At 30.1% G+C, this 15,530-nt stretch overlaps 1 long non-coding RNA gene across 1 annotated transcript; it reads left to right on the top strand.

The window, feature by feature from the left end:
- The first annotated feature begins 4,039 nt into the window (after window positions 1-4,039).
- On the top strand, window positions 4,040-14,639 carry LOC145269600 (uncharacterized). Its single transcript, XR_013865127.1, has 2 exons — window positions 4,040-4,210; window positions 10,014-14,639. It is a non-coding gene; the product is annotated as an uncharacterized LOC145269600 (long non-coding RNA).
- Window positions 14,640-15,530: the final 891 nt, after the last annotated feature.

The raw sequence follows: 15,530 nt of genomic DNA, 5'->3' as shown, positions 1-15,530 counted from the left end.
CAGTTATGGAAGCAAAAAATGTATATAATGGCACTTATTGTACCGTGCTATTTTTTAAAAGTAGTTTCAAGTAAGATTCAGGTTTTACAATATCCTTTTTCAAATATATATATATATATATATATATATATATATATATATATATATATATATATATATATATATATACACTCGCGGAAAAGGTAAAATAAGCGCAGAAAAAATTAAGAAAAAAGGGGGGGTCCATAAAAAAAGATAAAAGAAAAAACGTTGATTTTTTTTTTATTAAAAGAGCGTAAAAAAAAAATCGCGGAAAAACGGTTGCACCCATAAATATGTTTCAAAGAAAAATATAGCAAAAACATTTAGTTTATGCTTGCAAAAAAAAACAACAACGTAAAAACAAAAAAAAACGTAAATGCTTGAAAATAAACAAGCAACAAAACGTAAATGTTTGGAAAAATAAAACTTAAATATGTTTGCAAAAACAAAACAAAAAAAACGTTAATATGTTTGAAAAATATAAAAGTTAAATATGTTTGCAAAAAAAAAAACATGTTTAAAATTAAAATATTACAAAAACATTTATTTTTATTTCAAGGGTGCCATTATATACATTTTGTGCTTCCGTAACTGGGTGGACAGACAGTAACGTTACCTATAGTCAAACGGAGGAAACAGGGTCTCTCTTTCTTCCAGATTACCTGAAATGTTATGTTATCTTGGCGTAATTATTATATTTCTTTTGTTCTGTATCAGTAAAACAACAGTTTTATTCCCATTGTGTAAAATATGTTTACAAAAAGTTTTGATAAAATATGAACAAAAGAAAAAAATCATAAAAAATTAAAATGAAATTCGCTTTGGAATGTTATCCACACCTAGAAAAAAAAGGGCCAAAATAATTTTAATAATAAAAAAATCTGTTTAGTGTGAAATTCTCGCGCATGCGTATTTGAACAAGCATTCTAAAGTCTCTTTTTATGTAGACAGAATTCTCTTGAAACGTGAACATAGAATTTTTTGGGAATGTTAAAATGCACATGTGCCAAAAAATATATACCCCCCCCAAAAAAAAAAATATAATCTAAACTCTTAAAATGCAAACAGAATTTGTTTTGTAATGTTAAAATACATGTTTCTGAAATGTGCAAAAAAAAAAATAAATAAATAAAATGAAATAAATAAATAATTTACAGGAACATTAAAAGCGTCAATTTGATATTGATTGCTTTTTTCTCTTGAAGAACATGCCGACACCACCATCTTATTAACTAATCAATCGCTCATAATAATTGAATATTTGAGATGAAATGGGGAGAATTTAAAACTACTTCAAAATACACATAAAAAATGGGCCAAGTAGATAAGTTGATTGTTTTGTTTTACGGCATATCAACCCTTTTCAGGTTATTTAATGCCAAATCCAGTGATTTGGGAGAAAAGTTTTTCAGTAGAATATGTTTTTTCAAGTCAGTTTCTATTTAGCCCATAGTTGGGACCCTAACAGGTACTACCACTCAGGGTCAGAGTGGACCTGGGAGCAATGGCAATTAAAGGGTGGCTCCACACTCCCCCAAACCCACAAGCTGGGGCCTCACCATCGGATATAGTTAAAGGTCATATCCAGGGCCGCCAAGTAGATAAGAAAATATATATGATTCTTTGATTTGTTGGATTCTCTGATAAATCACCCAAATTTCATTAAAATCAGTAGGGTTGCTGAATTTTGATGTTTCTTTTTCTTTTTTCTTTTTTTACGTGAACGGGGGACAGTCATTTATTTTGCATATTATAATATGAATAATCGTTGGATAGAGGGAGGAAGACATGGACTCGATTTCTCCGACATTTCTCTCGTATTTTTTGTTTGCTTTCTTTTCTTTTTTTTTCTTTTTTTTTTTTGCTGTCACAACTTTTTCCACACCATACTTTACTTAATATTTTTTTTGTAATAAAGACTTAAATTATATAATATATATTATAAAGTAATATGCTAAATATATGTTCATAATGTTTTAAACTAGTGTGGTTTAAAAGGGTATTTTAAGTGAATCATGTGCCCTCTGCAAACCATTTTTGTTGTTCATGTATTTTAGGCCGTTAAATATTATGTTAGATTACGTAATAACCAAACATGATACTTACGACGTTATACATATAAAAAAAAAAAAAATCGGAGTCTTTAGCAGAGAAGTCAATAAATGAAAAAGGGGGCCAAACATTCAAATTATTATCAAATAAATATTACCAAAGGCAAGATAACTTACTCATTTACTTATCTGGATAGGTGTTGTGTGTTTTAATCGAATTTTAAGTCTGTATTCGATTCGAGAAACAAGCAGTGTCGAGTTAATAAGTTAAACCGGTAATCAACACGGTCGACGAAAACACGCCATGTTCGGGGTGTCAATAATGATTCCAAAGTCCCAAAACAAACAAAATACAGATAGAAATCCACCTAATAATTATCAGTGTGATACTTCAATCGTTTTCAAGGCAAAAGGGGGGGGGCTTTAAAAAATAAAATAAAAATAAAACATAATTAAAATGCAAAAAAAAAAAAAAAAACAGGGGGAACTTTAAAAAAAATAAAACATAATTTGGGAGATTCTTACAATTCTTCATCTCTATTCAAACATGGAATGTTGACTGATTTCTATATAAAAACCAAAGTGAAAAATTATTTGGATGCGCCTCCGCCTCATTAGTAAGAACATCTAAAAGCAATTAAATGTAGGTAATACTTACTTTTGGTCTAGTAATTAGCTTTTAACATAAAAAAAAAAACACATTTTAAATTTAAATCAATATATTGAAACGGTCCTTCAAGTTTCACGATATCTTTTTGTTTATTAAATTGTTAGACGAAAGTATACAATAGTTACAATACACATGCCAATCTGGTAACATAAATGCATAAGTACAAAAAAATGAATTTTAATATCGTATTCAGCTAAATCCATAACAAGGGACACTTGAAGTAATGATTTATTTTATTGATGCTTACACATTGGCCTCAAGTTGAGTTGGCCATGTGCCTAAGTTTTTTGTTCATCGTTGATTTTGACTGTATTTTTTTAACATGAATAAAAGATTTAATATCTCAAAGTGTAGTATCTGTTCTTCAGATGCTGCAGTTTTTGCTGCACTTCCATTTCTTGTTCTCTTTCGGTGGAGGATCAATCCTTCACGACTGAGACAATTTTTTTTTATTTTTGTACCTTTTCTCCACGTTAAAAAACGACCCTGGTGTCTAACTCTGTCCCGTGGGGAGGCATTGTAAATAGGTACACAGTAATCACGTGACTAAAATTTTAGCAGACGAAATATTGGGAGTCAAAAGAATAAGGAGTTCCAACTTGAGTTTAACAAAAAAAAAAATAAATAAATAAAAATAGCGCGGTTCACAAAGTGCATAAGCATTCCCCCCCCCCCCCAGAATAACAAAATATTTTAAAACTGGTAAACATTAATCAGAAGTTATATTGTACACAAACGAACGGAACTTGTTGGACGTTGGTAAATTGATGGACATTAATTAAAATTAACGACGGCGTAAAGGGTAACAATATCACTTTTAGAGTTATCGAACATAGCTGTTTATTACGTACTTTTTAAAATATAGTTTTAATGTTTTTTAAAATATAGTTTTAATGTATATTTAAGGACATATGTATTTGAACAAAAAAGATAAATATGTGAAATAATCACTAAATAAACATATTTATTTGAAAATGTCATTATTTCTGTAAAAACATTCAATATATTTGACATTTAATATTCATTATTTCTGTGAAAATGTGTCTGTAAATAAACATTTAAATAATATGTAATTGATTGACTATCAGCGTCGCATTGTCGCAATGGCTCGAGTAAGTTAATATGCGTGATCACTAATAATTTTTAACAATGAAATATTTTTTTGTAATTTAACATAACGATATATATATATATATATATATATATATATATATATATATATATATATATATATATATATATATATATATATATATATATATATTTGTAATTTAACACAACGCAAAAACTAAATAAATAGATAAATTAAAATGAAATCACAATCAAATGGAAAAAAAAAAAAAATTTCTGCGAACTTGCTTTTTCGGTCGTCATCATAAAATATTGACTTCCACCCGTCAAACTCGTCTCGTTTAAATTAACTCATCTTATAATCGTTTCTTTGTTAAAAACAGATTGCCAAGCAAAAGTAAGTATCTATTAATTGGTACTAGTGAGTGCACTTATTGATCCGTGCTGAAATAATAACGTTATTATTTAAAAAGTCATTCTTAACATGTGGAGGGGAGGGTGTTTACCTATTCTATACTTTAACCTTACAATTGAATAAAAAACATATAATAAAACTTTAATTAAACTTGGAAATACGATTTAAAAAATAGCGCGGATCATCAGTAAGTTCACTAGCACCTATTAATTTAATTGCTTTTGAAGCTTTTTGGGGTTTGTATTACTGTACAGACACATACATTCGAAAAAGTTGTCACAAAACAAATATATAACAAATAAATGTTATCAAAGGCAAGATAAGTTACTTTTCTACCTAACTGGATATGTTTTTAGTGTTTTTTATTTAATGTAACATGTTTATTCAGCTCGAAAAACATACTGTGTTTACCGATGTATTGGAAAATTCAAAATAGCGCCCGATACTCTCTTTAACACGGTAAGTTTGGGAAAAGGTGCTATAAATATAAAACTAGACAAAATACTGTTAGAAACTCGCTCAATATATATTACTGTGACATAAGTTGACATATATTCGGTGGGTTTAATAGTATCTTGTCTAGTTTATTATTTATAACACCTTTTCCCGAACTTACCGTGTTAAAGAGAGAGTTTGGCGCCATTTTAAATTTTCCAATACGTCGGTAAACAATGTATGTTTTTCGAGCTGAATAAACATGTTACATTGAATAAAAACACGAAAAATATGTCCAGTTTGGTAAAAAAGTAACTTATCTTGCTTTTGATAACATTTATTTGTTATATATTTGTTTTTGGACAACTTTTTCGAATCTATGTGTACAGTAATACAAACCCGCTTTTTTTATTATTACATTATGATTGCCTTTGTTTTAATAGAGAAATGAGTCAATATTCCATGATTGCATATAAACAAAGAATCGTACTATAGAAATCTCTCTAATCGGGGGGGGGGGTCTTTTTTTTATTTAGTTTTGTTTTTAAAGTTCTTTTTCTTTTTTTTTTTTCTAGTGCCTTGAAAATTATTTTTATATGGAAAACGTCGCAATTATTTAACATATTATTACGTGCTCTAACACAATCCCTAACAACCCAAAATACATAAATGGAAAAAGAAAAGAAAAAAAAATGTTTTCGGTATGATTCATTTAAAATGAAACCTTTAAACCCCGCTATTAAAATCATCTTAAGAAGAAATTTCGCACGGTAAGGAAATTTTGGTGCTTATGCACCTTTGATACCCTGCTATTTTAAAATAGTTTTTTTTTTCAAGTTAAATTCAAGTTTCACGATATTTTTTCATTAAATTGTTAGGTGAAAACGGAATAGTAACAAAACACCCTCCCCGTGTTAAGAATGGCTTTCGAAATAATAACATCATTATTTCATTATGGTATGAAAAGAGAACACAAGTACTGAAATTTTCAATGCTTATAATAAATATTTATTTTTTGAATGAAAATGTGGCAAAAAAAAAAGTAGAATAATACTGATATTGACAATAGAAAGTCAACAGGAAGTGTCTCCCCTTTCACCTCAAAATTCAGGAACTCAATCAATTTTAATGAAGTTTACCACATTTATTTATTAACAATCACAGAATATAATAAACATTTTTTTTTCTTAGTAGAAATGTATTATTTTATGTAAACAAAGTAACCATTTTCTAAAGTTCTATTTTAAGTACTAAAAACACATTAATTTATTTTAGTTTTAAGAAGATAAAGCATTGTACATGTTAGCAATTTATTTTTTAAATATTTCTCATGTATTTTTACAAAAGACACGAAAATCCTGTAAATATGGAAGACGTTGTTGTACAAGTCATTGTTAAGATCCACTCAAAACAAAAATAGCTTTTTCCATCTCTTCTTATGTACTTTTGAGGGTCAGATAACTCACTAGTACTTCCTGTACAATTGGCAGATAACTTCTAGATACTATTCCAACACATTAGTCGATAACTCTTTTCCCGCTACATCTCCCATGCTGTGACCACAGGATGAATTATCATGATGATTTTTGTGTGAACCAGAGAACTTGTGCAATTTTCTATGCATTTGTGGTGACAAGTTTCTTGGCGCTCTTGTTCTGTGATTGAAGGTTGTTTTAATGATAGAGGATTGTTTGTCTGTGTATATCATCCTGTGTTGCTTTCTACTTCCTCTGTAGTATCATCAATTTCCATTTCTTCTTCATCGGTTCGTCAGTAAACCTGGCATACACATGCATTTTACATTTAAATATAAATATGTCGCTTAAAAAAACAATGACAAAGGAAAAGTTTGACTCAATTATATTTAATCTGTTCTTGGCATTTTCACATCTTGGAACGCCAATTAAATGCAAATGTATTGCTTTAAAATAAAATAAAACAAATATACGGAAAGTAAATGCAAAAGTTCTCGTCACCTTAAAACCAACCTTCATAGCCTTCTACTGGATTTGGCCCATGAGCCCCTTACTGTTATGAACTGCCGTCTTCTGGGTTAGATAACAAGAGCAAGTGTGTAATGTGTGAGTGGCAGGTGCATAGACTCTCATGCAGTCTATCTTTATTGATAGAAACATGTACTGACAAGCGTTTTCAGTAGAGAGCAAAGTGTAGCTCATATTATATTTTATTTTTCTTGCACTCGTTTTGAAGTCTGTGGAAAAAAGTGGATAATACTGACATCATTCTTGATTAGTTGTGCTATTGTGACTTTACGCTTTTGTCAAGAACACAGAGATACCCCCTAAAGGATGGATGATATATATTGAGTGTTTCGAGAGAAAATACACCTTCTCTCTGGGAATAATGTTTGGTACGTATGTTTAAAAATAGGAAACCGTCCAATCTCAAAACTCCTTATTAAAGCAGGTAATTGAAAACGTATCAAGTGTTAAGAAATATTGGTTTCATATGTGACACTTTTATATATGTTGTAGACATATTACGATATTGATTTCTTGATTTATGTCATTATAAGCTATGCCAATAATAGTCCTCATAATTTTAAGAATCACGTTCGCAGTGAATCCACTGTAGATAAGTAATATCTATTTCCATGCTAAACTATAATATGATAGGTCCAAATTGATCCTTGACAGGCTCTTTTAGGTTGGCAGATCAAAGATCTAGGAGCATGGTATTTGACCAAGATCGGCTGATTTTTGTTATGTTTTTGGTGCTAAAATAAGTAAGAATTTTCTGCATGTCCAGTAAGGATGAGCTCTTATTAGTTAATAACACAGTCAAGTTTTGCTTTGTTCTACTTGAAAACAGCCATCAGCATGAATAGCCATTACAGGAGCTGAGGGCTGAGTTGATCATGTATTCATTAATTGGACTGTTCTATGTTGATATAGATGATTGTTCAGCTTGTCTGATGCCGTGGATCCTGAAACTGTTTATTCACTAAATTGGATTTCCCCTAACTTAGAGGTAGAGAATTTGCTTTTATTGCTTCTATTTTTATCAGGGGATCGAAGCTAAGCAGGCTTTTTACAATTATCAGTTCATAAATAAAACTTTCACTTACCAACTCTATATGTCTGCATTACAACGCCAGGAGTAATCATCAGAACTGTTTGCTTTAGCCAAGTCCAACATATTTTCTTGCTCAATATTGCATACGAACATTAAGAATAACGAGTTTTTCAGCATGTTATACTATTATTTTTATTTCTCATTTTACTAGTTACAGACCATGACCATATGTATGGAGCTCAAACAGTTAATTTACTTCATTAAACAGATGTAACACACGTGCTTAGCTACATTAATCCATTCAATAATGGATTGATATTTGTCCACATTACAAAACTACTATTGTATGATGTTTCTGAATTTTGGAGATGAGGATTCGTTTTATTCATCGGACTACTGTTCTCATCTTAAGTGTGATTTTCACAACATTTCGATCGATACAAACTCCGACCTTCTTCAGGTGTATCGTGTCAAACTCGGGAATGTTTCTGTTAATCTCGGAAATTTGGACGGAATTTCGAGCGGAAGCCTTTATTTACTGCACGGGGGTAGCGTGCTCTTGTTCCATCAGCTATGACTGGATGGTGAAGCAAATAAAGTGTTCAGCTCGAAATTCCGTCCAAATTCCCGAGTTTGACAGAAACATTCCCGAGTTCGACAAGATACACCTCTGAAGAAGGTCAGAGGTTATATCGAACGAAACGTTGTGAAAATCACACTCAAGATGAGAACAGTAATCCGATGAATAATAATACATACTATTGTATGAGTTTTTAAATACAATTGTTTTTATAGAGGCAATACATTCTATATTTATTACAGATACCATAGCCATTATACATGACAGAAACGACCCTATGCTAATAGGTTTTGTCTTTTACAATTGGTTGCAGTAAGCACTGTATAAACTTGCAGCATTAAATTTATGCATTCATGATTAAAAAATCCGAGTCACCAATATTGCAAATTATTTATTTTCAACGACAATTACACAAAAACTTATTTTCATAAAAATAAATTTTCTTAACTAAAGTCATATATAATATTAAATCATAATCAACTTGTATATGTGTATAAAGTAAACTAATTTTAATAAAGTAATCAAGTCATAAAAAATACAGATATTAAAACTTATGTTTCTTTTAATATTTTATTTAAGTGTGCAAAAGATTTCTCCTCAATAATGACGGTTTATTACATTTTTAACATCACTTAATGCTATTTTTTATACAGATAAAACTGTTACATAAAATTGAGATATCTTCATTATTTCTTCCAAATCATTCTTATTCATTTTTTTTATTTAAGTGGAAATCATTTTAAAAGTATTTACCTTATTTAGTACAGCTAAATATATGAACTAATGAAATATATTATGGCTAAATATATGAACTAATGAAATATGGCTAAATATATGAACTAATGAAATATATTATGGCTAAATATATGAACTAATGAAATATATTATGGCTAAATATATGAACTAATGAAATATATTATGGCTAAATATATGAACTAATGAAATATATTATGGCTAAATATATGAACTAATGAAATATATTATGGCTAAATATATGAACTAATGAAATATATTATGGCTAAATATATGAACTAATGAAATATATTATGGCTAAATATATAAAAAAAAATGCTGAAAAAATCATGAGAAAAGAATTGCCAGTTTATTACATCTATATTAGATATTTCTATTCTTTCCTGTGAAACAGATGAATGATTTTTTTTGTTTATGTTTTATGGCATATAAACCTTTTGTGAGAAATTATGGTGATTCATATATTCTTCAATTTCTTAGAATTTTCAAATATTTTCAAACATTTAATTGCATTGCTGAAACAAAACTATTGCATAAATTACTAGATTTATTTCATACATCGAGAAACATTAGTCAAAAGCGTAACAAAATAAAATTCATAAATACAATAGTGTTGCTTCTCCAAAAGAATCATTCATTTTTGTATATAAACTATAACATTTTGTTAAATTTTGAAAATCATTAAAGAAACTGTTTAGAAATTTAGTTTAATATCTACAAAAACAAAATTATCTTTATGCATGGGTAAGTATTGCAACATATATTCTGATTATTTTTTTTACTTTGATGAAAAACGAATTTGAGAACTTAGCTTAAATGATTTTTTTATAAATTATAAAATTCTGTAAATTAAAAAAGATGTCTATCTAATTTATCCATTTAAAAAGTAACTGTGTAGACACTTAAACATCTTGATATTTTTCAAAGAACATGTATAAAATTAAATTATTTCGTGAAATTTGTCTTTTTTTAATTTTACAGAATCTCCAGCAATACAATGCAAATGCAAAGTTAAAGGTCGGAAAAAAGAGAAATCATATTCTTCTGAACTATACAGGTTTTTTCTTTTATACAATCGAATTTTATGAAAATATATAAAACAAATCCTGACAACTGTGTATTTCTATTATTGGGCATTTTAAATATTGTACTACTTGAAATAATTAAATAGGATACTAGTCGGAATATTTATGAAAAGTGCATATGACTAATAAACTATTTGGACCTTTCATAAATGCACCGAATAGTAAAATCATAAAAACTCGTATGAGACCTTAATAGTGAACTGCAAAAATGGTCGATTTGTTCGAACGATCTATTTAAATACACAGAAAATCATTTATATATAACCAGATTGTGAGAATCTATATACATTATGTTAATACATAAGGTTTAAATATCATCTTATAAAAGGCATAAATATTTACTGGATCTATCATATATGTTTTGTATTCATCAATCAATCCACATCAAATATTGATCTCATGTGGATTTTTTGTTTTATAGTTAGCTGGCACACAAAAGAACGTGCATTTTGTATGATATATATATATATATATATATATATATGTTATCACATTGAAAAGCATGTTTTTTATTGAATCAAATGTATAAACATTGAATCCATCATATATATTCAATATTCATCAATCTCTATTGATGTGAAGTTTAACATATTGTGAAAAGTTTTCATGTGAAATATATTTTATGAATACATAAAAACATGTATTTTATATTCATATAAAAACAACATTTTACTGACAACGGTTTATGTATTTCTTCTACTCTTAGGCTTGATAAATGAAACACACATTTAAATAATTACCTCAAATGTAGTTTTTGGTGCATATGAATAATAATGAATAATACCCTGTAAACCTTTTAATAAATGCAGTATTTAAGCCATCCAAATTATTAATAAGAAACACTTCTAATAGGGTAAACTTATGAAACACTCATTATGGCCTGCAAAATGGTGAGTTTTGTAGAATTATCAATAAAAATACACAGAAAATTATATATATTTAACTGAAGTGTCAGATATCGGTATACATTGCATTATTTACATACAGTGTAAATATTTTATAATGCAGATAAACAGTCACTAATTTATTGTCTGGTTTGATCGATCTGTAGCTGTGAAGGTCAGAAACCTAATCACAATTTGTTATTATCAATTATTTAAAAACATAATTATATTTTCATTTAAACATGTAAAATTGTAAGTTGCATACGATCTATTAAATTTTAAATTGATAAAACTTTAACAGAAATCTTTCTCATTCATTCTGTTCTTTCTAAAATAGAAAAATAAGAAAAATATAAAGAAACAAATTCAACTAAAAATCGTAAATATTTCAAATTTAAAAATGAATATTAAATCAGATACTGGAGAAAGACCTTACTCATGTGAAGTATGTGGCTCTTCTTTTACAAGTAAACAAAACTTGATCATTCATTTTCGTACGCATACTGGAGAGAAACCTTATTCTTGCGAAGTATGTGGCTCTGCTTTTATACAGAAACAGCATCTGTTGCAACATATGCTTACACATACTGGAGAGAAACCCTATTCTTGTGAAGTATGTAAATCTTCTTTTAGAAGGAAACACAGCTTGGTCATTCATATTCGAACACATACTGGAGAGAAACCATATTCTTGTGAAATATGTGACTCTTCTTTTACAACAAAACACAGCTTAGTCAGCCATATGCGAACACATACTGGAGAGAAACTCTATTCTTGTGAAGTGTGTGGCTCATCTTTTACAAGGAAACACACCTTGGTCCTTCATATGCAAATACACACTGAAGAGAAACCATATTCTTGTAAAGTATGTGGCTCTTCTTTTAAAAGGAAACACAGCTTGTTTATTCATATGCAAACACATACTGAAGAGAAACCATATTCTTGTGAAGTATGTGGCTCTTTTTTTACACTAAAACAACACGTGGTCCAACATATGCGAATGCATACTGGAGAGAAACAATAGCCCAAAAGAGTCACCTGAAATACACAAAAACTTCCATGGCAAAAATCTGGAAGAAGGAGTCAACCAACATCATGTCAAGTATTTTCTGGATGAATTCATCCTGGAATATATAGATAAGGAAGGCTCCACTACGACTAGGAGAGAATTATAATGACTACATAAGATCAAGGCTTGAGGACCAATTCTTTTAATGAGTGGTTTAAGCAATGACAGCAAGTACAGGTTCTGCCACACAGAAGTAGAGAGTGGGAACCACCTGAAATCTAACTATAAAGTTTTTTTTTTCTGGGAGATGGCTATTATGCGACGTGACACAATGGAGTATGTAAATATCTCCACTGGACGATCTCCAAAAGGCGAATATCGAATGCAGCAGCGAATCTTGTGATATGTGACAAGAAATAGAAAGAAGCAACCTTTGTAGAAGTTAGTGCCCCAATAATGCTGCATTAAACAGAGTTGAAAGGGAAAAGATAACGAAATATCCAGCTCTTATGTATGACATGAAAAAGAAATGAGAATCTTAAAAAGATATCTATCATTCCACTTATGGGAGCAACTGATCTCATGGAAAAATTAAAAACCTACATGACAAACATATCTGGTGTACCAAGTGCAAAAGAGATTTGAACAATTCCACTTAAGGGGACTGTCAGAGTTGTAAAATATTTTTCAGGTGGAATATCTGAATATCGGGTCAGTTTTTGGAATCTGGCCGGATGGTCTATCCCCACCTTTAACAAACTGATACAAAAATTAAAAACGAGAGAAATCATATTATTGTGAAGTATGTACCTCTTCTTTTACAAGGGTACAATATTTTGCCAATCATATGCGAACACATACTTGAGGGAATGGTGCACCTTCTCCAAGTGATTTTACCTCAAGTAATAGCACGAAGCTGGATACTCTACAAGAATAGATAAATTCTTGTCCTGGAATCCAGTAAGACCAAAAGACCAAAATAAAAGATATACTACAACGTATAATAATGGTTAATTGGGAGAGGAAAATTATGTTCTCATTTTCTTTACTAACTCAGTGTTTGAGAGATAAAGAACTTAAATGGAACATTCGAATATCTATGTATCTCATATAGAGTTCAAGTGTTAGCCCCATGTTATGGGCCCCCTGACTTCTAAGAACTTCGACTGAAGTAAAATAAAACAAAAAAAAGAGGGAAAAGGATAGAACTTGAATGCCTACTAAACACTATCCTCGATTGTTTAAGGTCTATCTGTACAGGGGTTTGTCAAAACAACCTGGCATGAGAACATTCTTCCCTAGAAGTAAACCAGCCCAAATAAGATCTTTCTATGACTAACCTACATTAACTTTTATATGTGATGGGGCACTTTCTCCGTCATGTTACCTCAAGTAATAGCAAAAAATTGGATACTCCACCAGACTAGATGAATTCTTGTCCTGGAATCCAGTAAGACCAAGAGACCAAAATGAAAGATATACTACAATGTATGAAAATGGTTAATTGGGGAAAAGAAAATTATGTTCTCAATTTCTTTACTAACTCAGTGTTTGAGAGATAAAGAACTTAAATGGAACATTTGAATATCTATGTATCTTATATATCTTGGTCCCAACTGAAGTAAAATAAAACAAAAAAGAGGGCAAATATTGTGAAGTATGTGACTCTTCTTTTACAAGTAAATGATATTTGACAATCCATCTGCGAACGCATATTGCAAAGTGATAAGAAAATTAAAAGAAAGGAGAGAAACTATATTTGGGGAAGTATTCAAAACGAAAAGAACTTATGTCATGACATATGCGAGTGTATACTAAAATGAAACTATATTATTGGTTCTTATCTTTCTCACCTTATAAGAAATTCAATACGTTGTGTAACCTTTTAAAGATGTGTTCTATTTTTTATTATTTATTACTATCTAAACGTGTATTGCTAACGTTTACTGTTACGGGTCTGTGTGTTCTTATCAATGTTCTTACATATACGTGTGAGTGTGTTCTTATGTATAAACGTGTGTCAGTGGGTGTGTGTTTGGTATTCTTCTACAGTTTCTTCTTGCCTTGGGGAGTTTCCGAGATGTGGATGTACAACAATATAATACGGAGGTACCTGGTTTGCCTTGGCCAGCGCTTGGCATCTTCTTGGTCGCTGGTCTTCCATCTTGCTGGGGAGTGGTGGTGCTGCAGACAGATTCATAAATGAACAACAGGATGGAATTGAAGCTTCAATGTTTTTTTTTTATTCAAGGTAAGCGTAACATCTCGGACCCTGGTCGTCTGGAGAAGCCTGAAATCTCACGTTTGCATTCCTCTGTTGCCCAAACCAAACTCTAACCCATGTGGTCATTAACCGGAAGGCCTACGACCACAATTCCGTGTCAATCCCTTAATCTCGGTACATTCTAATCTAGGTCGTTCAAGGTGACTTGGGTTCGATGCCTGTCAAACCTAACCTTATCTGACCCTGCTAACTCGCTGATGGGAAATCAAAATATGTTTATATATCTTTCTATTTCTAAAACTACCTATATAGCAATTAAACTGGGATTCCCAATACTACAGTTGCATGCAAATACTTATTGTAAACAAAATCATATTCTTAAATAAAGCTTTTACATTTTACAGACATACATTATGTTGTTCTTTCTATCAAATTGATATAATATTCTGATGCTACAAAGCAATCATGTATTATTTTAGTAACTTTATGTTGCAAAACATATACATATATCTAAATATATATTCCTGGGTTTTGCATATGACCTTAAACTTTATCCGATGATGAGGTCCCAGCTTGCGGGCTTTGGGGGTTGTGGAGCCACCCTTTAATTGTCATTGCTCCCAGGTCCACTTTAACCCAGAATGATAGTACCTTTTAGGGTCCCAATTATGGGTCATATAGAAACCGACTTGAAAAAAAAATATTCTATAAAAAAAAATTCTTCAAAATCACTGAATTCGGCATTATATAACCTAAAAAGTGTTGATATGCCGTAAATCAAAAACAACCAACATATTCCTGTGACATGTTTGCTTTTTACACAGAAATCAAGTTGCATCATTTATGTGACATGAAATATGTAGTACTATTTTTTATAAAAGAATTCAATATGTCGGAAAATATAATGAGACTAGAGAAAAATCTAATTTTATTTATTCATTTACATGGAGATTTAATATGAAAGGATACTTGGTGATAAAAACCTCATGTTAGGAAAACACCATATTGAAATAAATTCCAGGAATCACCTGAACCGTAACAATAATTTTAAAAAATTTCTTGAGTAATACAATTTAATACAAATCGAAGGAACGGTTCGAATCCTATTGTGATGATGATAATATAGTACAGAAATATATGTTTTGTTTTTGCAATAAAACCTCATGTTAGGAAAACACCATATTGAGATAAATTTCAGTAATTATCTAATCCACCTTGATCATAAAAGAAAGTTTTAAAAATTTCTCGAATAATACAATACACACATTATGTGCTTCTTTCTATCAAATAAATCCA

The sequence above is a fragment of the Euprymna scolopes genome, chromosome 45 (genome assembly GCF_053919585.1).
Source record: "Euprymna scolopes isolate OS-2025 chromosome 45, ASM5391958v1, whole genome shotgun sequence".
In the NCBI taxonomy this organism is placed as follows: domain Eukaryota; kingdom Metazoa; phylum Mollusca; class Cephalopoda; order Sepiida; family Sepiolidae; genus Euprymna; species Euprymna scolopes.
This window is presented reverse-complemented; position numbering and strand designations above follow the sequence as displayed.